This window comes from Tenrec ecaudatus, chromosome 9 (assembly GCF_050624435.1).
Source record: "Tenrec ecaudatus isolate mTenEca1 chromosome 9, mTenEca1.hap1, whole genome shotgun sequence".
Lineage (NCBI taxonomy): Eukaryota > Metazoa > Chordata > Mammalia > Afrosoricida > Tenrecidae > Tenrec > Tenrec ecaudatus.
The window spans coordinates 74,655,836-74,671,283 of NC_134538.1; the positions used below are offsets into that span (position 1 = coordinate 74,655,836).

Sequence of the window (15,448 nt, forward strand, 5' to 3'; positions counted from 1 at the left end):
AAAACAAGGAGGAAATCTCATGAAGCCTGACATAGAGTTAATAGCAAAGTGGGTTCGAGATGCATGGGAAGACATTCCAGAAGACATGGCGCCACATGCCTTCCAGAAATGTAGTATTAGTAATGCTATGGATGGCAGTGAAGACTGAGCTTTGTATGAAAATGACAGCAGTGATGGTGATGACGGCGATCTCAGTGAGGACAGCGTCTATGATGACCTCACACCAGCTGAAGCTCTGCATTGGGATACGGATGATGATGAGGAATCCAGTTTTGAAGGATTTTAACTCTACATTTTAGCTTGGTTGCTGATTGAGCACAGGGAATAGTAAGTACTCTTAAGATATTATTGTTGATACCTTCTTGTTTTTGTTGAACCTATTTTCCACTTACTGTGCTGGTTTACTAATGTTAAATGACTTGTTGTCCTTTTATTTATGTTTTTTATTTAAAATAAATATTTAAATACATTACCCCACTGATGTCTCAATTTTTAGTAATTTTATTTTCATTTGTTTTTATTATTGAAACTCACCAATAGCTTCTGCATTTTCCACCCTAGGCTTGTACCCAAGTCAATCAATTTTTCTGGTTTCCCAGGTAATAATTAGGTACCTCAGTTTATACTCAGGTCAAATTATATTCAAGTATATACGGTACTTTAGATCAAGAAGCAGCTAGGAGGCATAGAATCATGAATCCTTGAGAGTGTGGAATGGCTATATCATTAATGAAAAACAATGACTGAAAATATACATAAATATAAAATATATCCTTTTCACCATTTTGACGTGTGTGGTTCGGTACAATTGATACAGCCACCAAGTTGTCACCTACTACCACTCTCTAGTTTCAGAAGTTCCTCACCCCTCAAAGCAGCTCTGTGCACAATAACAATCACTAACCCCATTCTCCTGCCGCTTTCAGCCCCTGACAACCACTAATCTGTTTTCTGTCTCTGTCAATTTGCTTATTCTAGACATTTCATATAAATGGAATCAGACAATATGTTGTAGAGGGGGAGCTATTCTGTATGAAAGTCAATTCAGGAAAAATACAAATGGTTCTGGACCACATTATTTTTCTTTCAAAATTAAAATAGCTTTTAATATGCCTCCTGGGGAAAAATGTGTTTCTTACCATTTAAGTTAGCATTCCATTGAATAGAAGAATGTCAGTGGGAAAAAATAATTGCTACTATTTTTAAGCCACTGAAATGTTAATACACAGACAATTTTGAGAAGGAAAACCAATGCAGCTTATCAACACATCACCCAGTAAGCAGAGTGGGCATATGAGGACAGCATCTTCAATGAGAAGTGAGGCTACCAATGTAAATGGGCCAGATGTGGCAGGTCTTGATTCTCTCTTTAAGCATTCTCTTTAGGCCAGGGACTAACCAATTAGATAGTGCTTTAGAAGTGGGATTTTCTATTAAGAGCAAGTCTGATCACATCACTCAATTGATTAGAAGCCTCCTATGATTTCCTATTTAAAAATAAAAAAACCTTTTCATCAAAGTTCGCTAAGTCTCCTCTAGGCATGTCCCCTCCCTCAGTCCTTAGCCCACTGGCCCTCTTTCAACTATTTGGCACCTAGCATGCTCCTCCTCTCCTCCCCTTAAAAGGATCTGTGTCTAGTTTAGGACTACCGATTTCAATCGAAGTACCACCAAGTGCTCCCTCTACACAACCTAGGCCAGACCCCCGCTATATGTTCTTGATACTATTCTTCAGTGGTCTTTTCCCTGTTGGAATGATACACTGACTTGGACAATGATGTATTTACTCTCTCCCTCATAAAGGTTCCATTACTAGGGAGGTTCCACTCATTTGGGCAATCATGTATGGTTCCCTGACCACCGGTTCCACAAATTCAGTGTCCATGACTGCTTTGCTCATAAGCTTGGCTCCACAACCTAGCCCCGTACCTAGCACGGAGGAGGCTAATCAAGTAATGGCTGAAGTAAATCCCTGGGAACGTCAGCTGAGAGGAGTTTTCTAGGGTCTGGTGAAGGCTTGACGAGGCAAGAGCACAATGCCTGGGCCGTGTGGCCATGCTGCTATGTCAGGTGTGGCAGAGAGTCCCTGGACTCCACTTGAACAAGCCGCTACAGAGCAGTTTCTATTAACCTGGTACAGGCCAGGGCCCTTGTTCAAGCACAAAAGATGCCCACAGGTGTTGCAAGTGGAAAGGGAGACAGGTTAGCCCCAGGGCACAAGTGTAAAGGGATCCCAGACTTGACACCCACAGACATGGCCCTCAAAATGCCACATCATCGTTGCTGCCACATCATTGCCATCAATATCTGTTCATCATGAAATGGTGCACGCAGGGTGGAGGGAGGGAGGATCATAATTTAAAGGTTACCACAAAGCTGACAACTACCAACCTTGCCCATGGCCTGAAATGCCATGTGGCCAGATCGCTTCCAAGTATTTCCACATAAATTATATCAATTTACATGTGTGCAGATCTTCCCAGAAAAAAACAAACAAAAAGGAAACTTTCACATGCATTTGGTTCTGTTTGTGTTCCTCAATCACTTCGAATTCACCCAAACGCGTTTTCATAAAGCTAGTTCCTTTTCCACACTTTTCGACCTTCAGTACCATTCCAACTGACCCGTCAACCATCCTCTAAATAATGGCCATTGTTCGTGCTCAACATCCAAATCTTTTCATAAGACACCTCCAAATCGACCTCCTCCATCAAGGCATCCTAACTCACAGAGACTCTAGATAGGGTTTCGGAAGCTTTGTAAATCCTTGCAGGATCAGTTTTGTCTTTCTCCTTTGAAGAGGCTGGTGGGTTTGAACTGCTGACCTTTGTAGTCCAAAGGTTAGCCGATAGTGCCATAAGTCTTTAGTACTATCCAGTTAAATTAAGGAACTCAGAAACTCATTCGGGCTTTCTCATCTATTTAACTCCTGCCTGGCAGCTTAGGGAAATCTTGACAAATCGACCCCAATCTAAATTTAATCTCACAATTTCCTTTGATTAGCTTTGCCTTAAGTCAAGCCCTCCCTTCTTCTCGAAAAGTAGTTGTTGTCGGTTCGGCTATCAAGCCGGTCCTGTCAAGTAGATTTTTGACTCATGGCAACCCCATGTGTCACAGAAGAACTGCCCAGTGATTTTGATCTTTCCTGAAGCAGACAGCCACGGCTTCCTCCCGTGGGGCCCCTGCATGGGCTTGCAGTGCCAACCTTGAAGTCAGCCACCAAGGGATGTTGCCACCAGGGTTCTTTCGAATGAGAGCAGGCAGTTCCGCAAGAAACTGTCTTTTCCAACTCTAGTCCCTCCTAGTCAGATTCCACACGCCTCAGGTAGTGCTGTGGACTCTTCCTTACTGTGCTTTGCGCCGATGCTATCTCCATGAGGCACAGTCAAGTGGATGAGACGTGCTGCTGAGACCACCAAACCCAAACCATGAACATCCTAGCGACACACCTTTTACCAGTCAGAAGATGATACTGACCCCCTTACATGCACAACTCCAACGAACACCTTGCCCTTCCTGTCCGCCTGGCTTCCTGCGTAGTCTGCAGTGAGGGACTGTGGCCCCGGTGCAGCCCAGAGGACAAGCTCTAACTCTTAGCTGGAGCAGAAAGTGACAATGGTTCGACAAAATACAGTAAGCCTGGAATAGGATCAAATGGTCTCGGTTTAAAAAACCCGCAGGGAGACCATTCTAGCTCCCCCGCTTAGGCCTACAGAATGTCCTTACTTGTAAGTACATTTGGCAATAAACAATTTTTCTAACTCTCATAGACTCTAGTCTAAATTTACAAGAAATTTAAGTCAGAAGAATGAAATATGCTTTCAATTTCTGTCAGCCCCTACAGATGAGGAATCATGAGTAATGAATACACAAAAAGTGCAGAGATTGTCCTTATGAATTAAACAGCCATTTTTTAATGCATTTCATGACTAATGAGGAAATCTCAATCAGTCAGGTTGACCTCTAACAGGCCATCCATGGTAATAGCACACAAAAGCATGTGCTTTGGGGACTGAGAAAAAGAATATACCTTTCTTCACGGTGACTCGTTGCTGCTGCTGCCGCTACGACTAGTAGCATAGGCTGGACATTCCCTTTGAGTTCAGAGAACTTCAGAATTTTGCCATCACTGAAAATCCAATAAACACAGACCGCAAGGGTGAAAAAATCCTAATTTTATTACAGCATGTACACCGCTAAGTGGTACTTTAAGGGTAACTACAGATCAAAAGTTCAAAATTGAAAATTATACTGTATTGCATGTACCAATGAACTGCTTGTCATCCAGCTAGATTGCTCTGTGTTCTTGCACTTGTTAATTATGTGACTAAAAACAGAAGCTTTGAACGTAATATGTTTTAGGGCAGAATGCTCATAGAAACTGGCCTCACAACAAAGTCCTTGCTTATACAGCCACTCCACTCTCCAGGGCAGTGGGTCTCCACCTTCCTCACGCCGCGACCCTTTCATACAGTTCCTCATGTTGTGATGACCCCCCCCCAACCATAAAATTATTTTCATTGCTACTTCATCACTGTAATTTTGCTACTGTTATGAATCGGGTGACCCCCGTGAAAGGGTCATTCGACCCCCAAAGATGTCGCAACCGACAGGTTGTGAACCGCTGCTCTAGACAGTCCGTACAATGTTTTCTCAATGACTTGCCAAAATATTTTACTTTGTGCCATTTCTATTATGCATATCAAACTTGAAGCACAGGGATCCTGAATTTGAAGAAGGATTTTCACTAACACAGTGTTTAAAATATGAAAAATATTACTTAGGTATTGCAGATAATCTAACTGTGAAAGCAACTTCCCCACATGTGGTAATAATTGGCAAAAGTGATCTTTTATTGAAATCTAGGTAATAAAAGCATATGGTTCTTTTTTTTAAGTCGTCATTTTATTGGGACTCGTACAACTCTTATCACAATGTTTACATATATCCATTACGTAAAGCACATTTTTACATTTGTTGCCATCATCATTCTCAAACCATTTTCTACTTGAGCCCTTGATACCAGCTCCTCATTTTTGTTTTCCTTCTCCCATCCTCCATCTCTCACAAATACTTGATAATTTATAAATTATTATTATTATGTCCTGTCTTACACTGTCTGAGGTCTCCCTTCACCCAATATTCTGTTGTCCATCCCCCTGGGAGGGGGTTATATGTAGATCATTGTGATCCGTTCACCCTTTCCCCCCAACCTTCCCCTTATCCTCCTGATATTGCTACTCTCATTATTGGTCCTGAGGGATTTATCTGTCCTGTGTTCCCTGTGTTTCCATTTCTTATCTATACCAGTGTCTATCCTCTGGTCTAGCCAGATTTGTAAGGTAGGATTGAGATCATGATACTGGGGGAGAAAGCATTAAAGAACTAGAGTAAAGCTGTATGTTTCATCACTGCTACACTGGCTTGTCTCCTCCCTGTGACCCTTCTGTAAGGGTATGTTGCCTACAGATGGGCTTTGGGTCTCCACTCCGCACTCCCCCTCATTCACAATGATATGATTTTTCGTTCTTTGATGCCTGTTACCTGATCCTATCAACACCTCGTGATCACACAGGCTGGTGTGCTTCTACCATGTGGGCTTTGTTGCTTCTCAGCTAGACGGCTGCTTGTTTACCTTTAAGCCTTTAAGACCCCACATGCTGTATCTTTTGATAGCCGGGCACCATCAGCTTTCTTCACAGCATATGCTTTTTGTATGTCTACTCTTACAAAACAAATTTTTCACAACATAATCTTTCAAGAAATCAAAACACTTCAGATACATTCTATCCTGCAATATCAATACAATAGTTGAAATATCTGGCCTACAGGATTTAGTACACAAACTTTTTCAAAATTCCTTTCAAAAGAAAAGCATTTCTTCATTTTCACTCAGTTATGACAGAGTTTAGTGATTATACAACTGTAAGTCATGAAGCGTCTTGCTTTCCTGTCCTGAGTAACAAGATTGACTATGGATCATTCTGTTGATCCTCATATAATATGAATTTGGTGTATCGAAGTGATTTGTATTTGGTGTAAGAACAAATAATTTGTTAACATGATGGTCTTCACTACAGAGTAACATTCATTGGATAAAATAATTTGCCCTTTACAATAAACTGCATACCATTATCAAGACTCTGAAATTTATACAATGTTTCTGAATCCATATAATTTTGTTGTAAAAATATTTACCTCTTCAAAATGTTAATCATCAAGTGATAAACATAAAAGATTGTTAGGAAGTTTAAATTATCCAATCATAAAAAATAGATCTCTAACAATTGGCTGGCTTTCTTCTCTTTTTGTCCTAGAAATGTAGATTTTAAATAAAGTCTACTCTTTCCTTCTCTGTCTTTGTTTTCCTGACATCAGATATAAAATAACAGCAAAGAAGCCAAAGTGGGTGAACAAGTAAATGTGGTGAAGAAAGCTGATGGTGCCCGGCTATCAAAAGAGATAATGACTGGGGTCTTAAAGGCTTGAAGATAAACAAGCGACCATCTAGCTCAGAAGCAACAAAACCCACATGGAAGAACACACCAGCCTGAGTGAGCGAGTGATCCCAAAGGGATCAGTTAGCAGGCATCAAAGAACAAAAATTCATCATATCATTGGCTGCACACCTCCATGATAGGATCGCTGAAGACAAATGGGTGCATAAGCAAATGTGGTGAAGAAAGCTGATGGTGCCCGGCTATCAAAAGAGATAGTGTCTGGGGTCTTAAAGGCTTGAAGATAAACAAGCGGCCATCTAGCTCAGAAGCAAAAAAGCCCACATGGAAGAAGCACACCAGCAAGTGTGATCACAAGGTGCCAAAGGGACCAGGTATAAGGCATCATGCAAAAAAAAAAAAGAGAATATGTGTGTGTGTGTGTGTGTGTATATATATATATATATATATATATATATAGATATATATATATATATACCACATTGAATGAAGGGGGAAGTGCAGAGTGGAGACCCAAGGCCCAAGTGTCGGCCACTGGAGATCCCCTCATAGAGGGGTTTAGGAGAGGAGATGGGTCAGTCAGGGTGCAAGGTAGTACCAACGAAGAGCACAGCTTTCCCCCAGATCCTGTATGCTTCCTCCCCCCAACTACCATGATCCGAATTCTACCTTGCAGGACTGGATAGGGCAGAGGTTGTACACTGGTACATATGAGGGCTGGAGGCACAGGGAATCCAGGGTGGATGATACCTTCAGGACCAAGGGTGTGAGGGGCAATGCTGGGAGAGTGTAGGGTGAGTGGGTTGGAAAGGGGGAACTGATTACAGGGATCCACATGTGACCTCCTCCATGGAAGAGGTACGGCAGAGAAGGGGGGGAAGGGAGACTCTGGATAGAGCAAGATATGACAAGATAACGATGTATAAATTACAAAGGGCACATGAGGGAGGGGGGAGCGGGGAGGGAGGGGGGAAAAAAAGAGGACCTGATGCAAAGGGCTTAAGTGGAGAGCAAATGCTTTGAGAATGATTGGGGCAGGGAATGTATGGATGTGCTTTATACAACTGATGTATGTATATGTATGGACTGTGATAAGAGTTGTATGAGCCCCTAATAAAATGTTTTAAAAAAAAAGAACAGAAAAAAAATAACAGCAAAGAGAAACTTAACTTATCTAAAATGAATCCTCATTATCTTTCTTTTAATATTAAAAAACACCAAATTAATTAGTATCCCAACCTTTTTGTCTCATTGAAAGTACTGCATATACTCATGTATAAGCCGAGGTTTTCAGCATTTTTATGCAGTCTTGTGGTAAAATTGGTGCCTCAGCTGATATTCTGGCTGGCTTATAATCAAGTATATATGGTAATTATATTGTGCATAAATTCATACCTTAACTCATCATGGTAAAGTTGCTGAAAATCAGGCAGCCTTGAATGACAATTTGCCTTCAATGACATGACAGTTTGGATGACACAGCTAACATCTAGCCAGACAATCAATCAATAGACTGATATTTTCAAAGTACAGAAAGCAAGTCACTGTTAACCTTAAATTCTATACCCAGCAAAAAATATCTTCTGAAATGAACATAGCAAAGAAATCTTTACAGAAAAACTAAAACTGAAAAACTTAATTACCTCATACTAGACTCATACTAGAAAAAAAAAGTCTTTTAAGCAAAGAGAAAATGTTAGAAATCTAATGGCATAGAAGGGCAAAAAAATAAATAAATAAGTGAAGAACAAGGTTTAACAGATAATATAACTCAATGAATAGAAACTGTCCTGAATCCATTATTATCTCATGACCTGAATCAGGGATATCACTTGTATTGCTATTGGTATTTTAAAGAAGAATAATTGAAGAAAATGAGGAGAAGCATTGCTAATGTTCACTTGTCCAAAATCCTAAAGACTATCCTAGGTAGCAATCACAAGAAAATAATCTTAATCTACATGCTGTTTCTGAACTCTATAATTAAAAAGGCACTTTTTAAAAATTAAAAAGTAACACATCAAATAATTAGAATCAGCAGTAAAAGTATTAGCCTCCTGGAAGCTTTGACATTGAGAAACTGCTTTCTCTGTAGTACAGCTGTGAACTGGATACTTTCCTTTTGCCCTTGAAAACTTTCCATCTGTTTCAAATCTGCTCTGTCCTGAAAGGAACTGACCTATCTGCACTGCATCTAAGGATCCTTTTTCTAAAGCCCCATTGAGTAGCACTGGCAAAAGACTGGAGGGAGAGACGAGGGTGAAGCTGGGTTAGTTGACCAAGGTTGGTTGTATTAGTTAGCCAAAAGCAACAAAAGCTCCTATCAGGTGGCTTTCTCTGGTGACTACAGCCACATTCTTTAGGATTCAACAATCAAACCTTATCTTGCCCCTTCAGGTATAGAGATAATAGTCTGCCTCTGTTGCTACTCCAAGATGCTTCACCACCTGTTGAGTATCCCTTATCCATTACCAGGCTTGGTCTCTCAATTATACCATCTGAGTCTGCCATCTATTTGCTGCTGAGACCCTGATTTACATCACCTGCATGTAAAAAACGTGAAAAGTAATAAAAATAGGAAAAACCTAAGAGCTTAATCTCTAAAATCAAAAACTAAAAGTAGATCCATGCTCAAAAAAGAATTAACTGTGTGACCTTAAAATAGTTTGCAAACTAGACATTAAGATTTTCTCTAAGCTTCTTTTTCCTTATCTGTAAAATGAAAATTACAGCATTGCCTATTTCATAAAAATTGCTGGTGGATGTGAATTATTTGAACTTCTTAGCCCAGAAGCGGGTATAAAGTAAGGATCAAATTATTACTATTCGGTCATCATCATCATTATCATCATCATCATGAGTATTCTAAACATCACAGGTATGTCAAAAAATTCCTACTTCACTATAAATTATAGAGAAAATATATCCATCTTGCTTCAGCTTTCTATTTTGATTAATATTTAACAGATCAAGTTTCATACCAAAAACCATGTCAAAGAAGCAAATTATGCCTTTTACAACACTCTACTTGGCCTACCACAAGATTAAAATGCAGCTAGTGTGCATAATTCCTCTGTCTATGTAAAAAGGCATCTGTGTGTTTTAGAAGAGAGCATTCGCACAGTAAGTGGCTCTGCTCCAATTCAATATTACTGGAAAAAATAGCGGCATAAATTAACTCAACCTTATTGCAGCTGGCTCAGGGCTAAAGTAAATTCTAATTGGGTCAAGTCAGAGCAAATCATTTCAGTACATCACACACTTATATAACTTCCCTGAACAACAACAAAAAAGTAATATTAGATAGAAATAGAATGTATATTTGTGATCAGAAATGCTCAAAGAATATTAATACTCAGTTAAGGGTTAAAACCAAAAACAGATGAAAGAGAAGATAATGGTACCACAAAGCACGGCACCTATCCTTCAATTTTAATGTTGTATCTAAAAGGGCTGTTTAGTATGCATGCAATATGAATAAAAGAGCCAAATATAGCCAGCAATAGGAAAGCTGGGTGCATGATAGCTAGATTGGTTGCATGCCCTTTGGAAAACAACTGCAGCTGCTGCCTGCAGGGGCTGCATAATAATATATTTGGCAGAACTAAACAGATAACCATCTTCCAAATTTTCTCTACGTGAAACACAGTATCAACAATGAAAGACTATGCAGACTGCTATAGGCCACGAACCAACTTTTTTCCCCTCAAGGTTGATCAAGCTACAGATGCAACAGGTAAGAAAAGAAAGTAGAACTTGTTCCTCGGTACTGCACCAGGTACCAGATCAATCTAGCTTCCATGTGGACTACAATCCAAGTCCTTGACTTTAGAGACCTTACTTAGCTAGCTTCCTTCCTGAATCCAATCCCTGTAAGAAACACAGTTTCCAACTCAATCTGATTTAAATTATTTGATCTTGATGTGATCCAGAAAACAGGGGAAGCTAAAACTGAACTCTGCACATAAGAGTAGCCGATGATGTTGCTGACTAAGTAATCCATCGCACATTTACCTAGCCTTCCTGTATTGAACCTAAGCTTATAAAATAGAGACTTCAAAGACAGTTCTATTTTGGCAAGAACTTTCATTCATTAACTATATAGTTAGTCTCCCGAAGTAAAATAATTATAATGTAAACAAACTGAAAAATGTACCAAAACTACAACTAATAATTTTGGTTAAATACATGCAGTGCTCTAGGCAAGGCAGAAGCCCTGGTGGTACAGTGGTTATGTGTTGGGCTGCTAATTTCAAGGTCAACAGTTGGAAACCATCACCTGCTCCACGGGAGAAAGGCGGGCTTTCTACTTCCATAAAGGATTACACTCTCAGAAATCCAAAGGGGCAGGTCTACTCTGTCCCATAGGATCACTATGAATAGTAACTGACTTGATGGCAGTGAGTTTGGTTTTTTTAATAAGCAAGGCACTCTTCTAAGTGATTATATTAACTTATTTAGTCCCCGTAACAGCCCTATGAAGTAAATCATAACATCAACTCCATTTTTAAGAAGAAGAAGAAGATGGCAGAAATTAAATACCTTGCCCAACATCTAGGAGCTAGTAGGTAAGCTGGTAAACATGTAATCCAGAGTCACTATATCCTATCAGTACTAATATGCCTTTTCTTGATCTTCCTAAACCACATTAATGAACTCATTATTTCATGACTTAATCTCTTTTTATTCTTCTCTTTATTCTCAAATTCTAAGACTATATTTCCAAACAAATTAGATAACTGAATATATCACACCTAAAAAAAGAGAACATTATTATAACATTTCCAGTCAATGAAAATTAGAGTCCTGCTAATGTACATGTTGGGCAGCTAACTCCCATAGCAAGTTACAGAGTTGGAAATCCATAGGGGCAGGTCTACCCTGTTCTATAGTGCCACTGTGAGTCAGAGCTGTCTCGATGGCCATTAGTTGGGTTTGTTTGTATTTTTAACAGATTACTGGCACTTTAATATCATACAATTCAATAGTTCAATCATATAAAGAGAAGTTGTATAATTATTATCACAATCAATTTAAGAACATATTCTTCCTTGTACTCAATGTTATTAGTGTAATTGATTTTCTAATTGTGGCAAAAAAATATACACAACAAAACATTCTCCAATTCACTGCCATTGATGATACTCTTCACATTGTACAACCATTATTGATATCCAAACTGTTTCACCACCATTAAAATGAATTTGATGCCCCCTAAGCAAAAGTTCTTCCTCCCTCACCTACGGTAATCATAGGTCACGTTTGTTTCTTTTAGTATTTTTCTTGATATAATGTTCACATTACCATATACTTCCACAGTTAAATCACTTTTAAAAGACATATATACATCATCACAATCAATTCTAGCGCTCCCTCCCCTTCTGGCATTCATTGTTTGCTCCCCAACTCCCCCACCTTCTTTGTACCCCCTCTGCCGTCCCAGATAAACCATTGCATCAGTTATTGTCTGTATGCATCCTTCTGTGCTTCATAAAGAAACCTAACCGAAACAATAAAAAAAGAAACAGAAAGAAGAAAATAATAATGATATTATAAAGATAAAAATAAAGAGTACGAAAGAAAAAAACACCAATATCTTAAAAGCCAGAAAATAAATTTCTCTTGGGGAACAAGTGAGAAATACTTGAGCCTAGAACTGACCAAGTAACACTTTAATACCAAGGTTGTATCCACCACAACCAAGTTTACAATATCTGATAGTACAGCTGTTCGAGTTCCTTGCCTGTGCCTGAGGGGTCGTTTGGTGTCTTTTGAGAGCCAATGAAATTGCAGAACTATAACTATGGACTACATAAAGAGGGTTGGGAGGTTGTCTTTGATAACTATGTGTAAGGTATCTAACTACAAATTAAATTTTCACTATAACATGCTATTTTTATTGATTCTAATTCTGCCCAATTTTTAAAATTATGGTTGGAGTGAAAGTTCACGGAGTATATTAGTTTTCCATTCAACAATTTGTTAGGCAGCTTAGCCTAGGGAATTGGGAAGTCCACTTACACATGCCCAGGAGGGCCAGCAAAGGACAAAGCTGGATCTTCCCGCCGGTGGGCCCGGAGGGGCGTTACACCTGGAGCAGCCCACCTGGTCCAGGTGATTGCAATTCAGCCAATGGGATCGACCTGGCTCCCCAGGAACCCTAGAAAAGGCAGGGACCGGAAGGAAGAGGGGCTTGGCTTGCTTGTGAGGTCTGGTCGTCTTCTTGGGAGGGGAGAGATCCTTGCGTGTCCCGGAGCAGTCTCTGCCAGGCCGCATGGTCAAAGGAATCCTATGGGTGCCGCGTAAAACCTGATGCTTCATTAAATTCATTTGGATCACGAGCTCGGCTTCGGCGTGAAATCTTTCTCGCGCGGAGCCAAGGACCGAGGCTGAAATCTAGTCCCGGAGAGAGAGACCTAACAAATTCTTATACATTTTGGGGGCAACATTGATTGCTGAATCTCCACGTAACAGCATGTTCGCACTTACTCCTTGAGTACTCCTCGGCAATTCTGACTTCTTTTCAGCCTCTTTCATCCTAAGCTTTCTTTTAGGAAAATGCTAACCTTTTTGGTTTCCTATGGCTAATTATTCTGAGGAGTATATTCCTCACACATGCTATACCATTTGTAACGCAAATTTATTTAGCTACCCCCTACTCCTTGAGACTGGTTCTAAATATCAGAGCTCATTCCCACAAGGTGTTGGTTATGGCTAAGAACTTTTCTAAATTCCTGCCCTAAATTATGCTCATTTTTCAAAGAGAAATATCTACTCACGACTTTGTATGTACTTATTTTACCAGCTGTAGTTGTGTTGTCAAGTGTTAGATGGCTAACTACAAGGTCAGCAGTTCAAACCTAGCAGCTGCTCCTAGAGAGAATACTGAGGCTGTCTATTCCCTGTGGGATACAAAAAAATTCTTCCAAGTTGTCTCCCCCAAATATATACCAAACCTAGCTGCTTGCTACACATGGTAAATGACTATACACTTGGAGGTCAACAAAAATAGGTCAGAGGTTATCCTCCCTCAGGGTTGTCAGTCATCTAGCGCAATCAGAGGATATAGTCTGTCCCACCCTAAGTAGGGCCCACTCCCTTCTGATAAGGATAGTAGTAGATTGTTTCCCAGAAGGAGAGCCCAGGGAGGTCAAGCCCATTCAAGAGTGACCAAGGTTAGGCCGCCATCATGAATCTAGGCTCCACCCTTGTCACATATATACCTTTAGTCCCTCCACTTCCTATTATGTGTACACCCCTAGCTCATCCCCTTCTTGTTATGCTTAAGCCTATTGTATATCCCTTTCCTGTGATGTCTATACCTATTGTACAACCCCTTCCTGTGATGTATGTCTTTATCTGTAATTAGGGAGCATGTCTGCCCCAAAAATAAATAAGCCTTGGTTAGTAATAAATCACTCTCTCGTTTGCTCCTGCCCTCTCGTCTCCCACCTCCATGTATCCCACCAAGAGGAGCTAAGGTGAATATGCTACCATAAAATGTGTCTGACTTCTTTGTTACTCTCTCTCTCCCATCTCTCTCATTTCTCTATGACTTTATTATAATCCTTATATATATTTTAACCATATAATTGCACTTACTGAGCCCATGATATTGTGAGGGGCTAACCTCCCCCAGTGCCCATAAAGTTTCACAGCCTCAGAATTTTTGTATGATTCAGAATCAGTTATGAGTAAGAATCAACTTGATGGCAGTGGTTATTTTACCAGCCCAAATAGCAACTAGTATCAGAGGTCCGTTTTCAACTCCTTTTGCTTCTAAATAGAAGTACTTAACTAGTCTCCAGAAATCAGCTCAAAACTCATTGTCATTGAGTCGATTCAGACTCCTGCTCACCCTAGAGATGCTTTTCAATGGTGTAAATCTTTATGTGAGCAAATAACCTCATCTTTCTTTCTCCCACGGAGAAGCTGGTGGGTTTGAACCAACAACCTTTTGGTTATTAGTACCAAGCCTAGCTCACAGTATACCCAGGGCTCCCAGCTGCATTGGCAGCATCTCTTTTTAGCCGCTTCCATTTTAGAAAAATGTGGGAAAGTTTGTGCCTCGGAAAGGAACAATTACTTCTTGCTTCTCTGCTTCTCAGTTTCTCTATTCTGACTCTGATGTCAGAGTCACCTTATTGCAACTAGAAAAATGCCCTCTGGGACTTAAAATCTATAAGCCAAGTGCCCTACTACTAAGGACGATTTCTTAAAGAAATGGTACTTTTTGTTCTGTAGCTATATGAAAACAGATTTTATTCTTTATGTGTTTTATAGCAGCAGTTTTATATATTCCATACAGTGACATTCCTTACAGAGCGATTCACCCCAAAAGCTGGTGCCTATTCAGTAAGGGACGCAAAATCAGTAAGGTACAGAAAGACCCATCACATATGATGCTAACCCAACCTAACACAGGTGCCCACTGGGTTTTTTAATGATTCGCTATAGGTGATCTCCTGAAATCATACACTTTTCATTGGTATGTTCTTTTACTCTGACTTTTTCCCCCCAATTTTACATCCCATAAAATCAAAACATTTTTACTTTTATGTCCACAATGACTCTTTTAAAGGCCTTTTCTATTTAAGAGGCAGGTTTATATTTCCACTGAAATTTTCTTTTTCATTGTGCAAGTTTTGAAGAAATCTAGGTGCAACAAGACACAAACTTTCCTTTGAAAAGTAAACTAGTTACTGGCACTTGGTCATCTTAGGGTGTTTTGTTTTCTTTCTCTTTCTCCCTTTCTTTCTTTTTTCCTCTCTTTTTCTGTTGTTTTTAACAAAAGTACTCAGCACTAAGTATCAAGATACAGTATTGAATTCTATCTGGTTTCCTGTCCTAAACAAACCACAATTGGAGGTGCCAAATTAATTCAGGACAAATTTGCTAGAGGGCACCTGCAAGGGACACGGTCCTTTAATCTTCACATACCAAGAGTGTTTACGCACCTCTGCTGGAAAGAACTACAGGTCTGCGAAGTC

General features: G+C 39.8%; 1 protein-coding gene across 2 annotated transcripts in view; it reads right to left on the bottom strand.

The window, feature by feature from the left end:
* BBS9 (Bardet-Biedl syndrome 9) overlaps nt 1–15,448 on the bottom strand; it is a 572,961-nt gene that overhangs the window by 363,932 nt on the left and 193,581 nt on the right. The window lies entirely within an intron of this gene.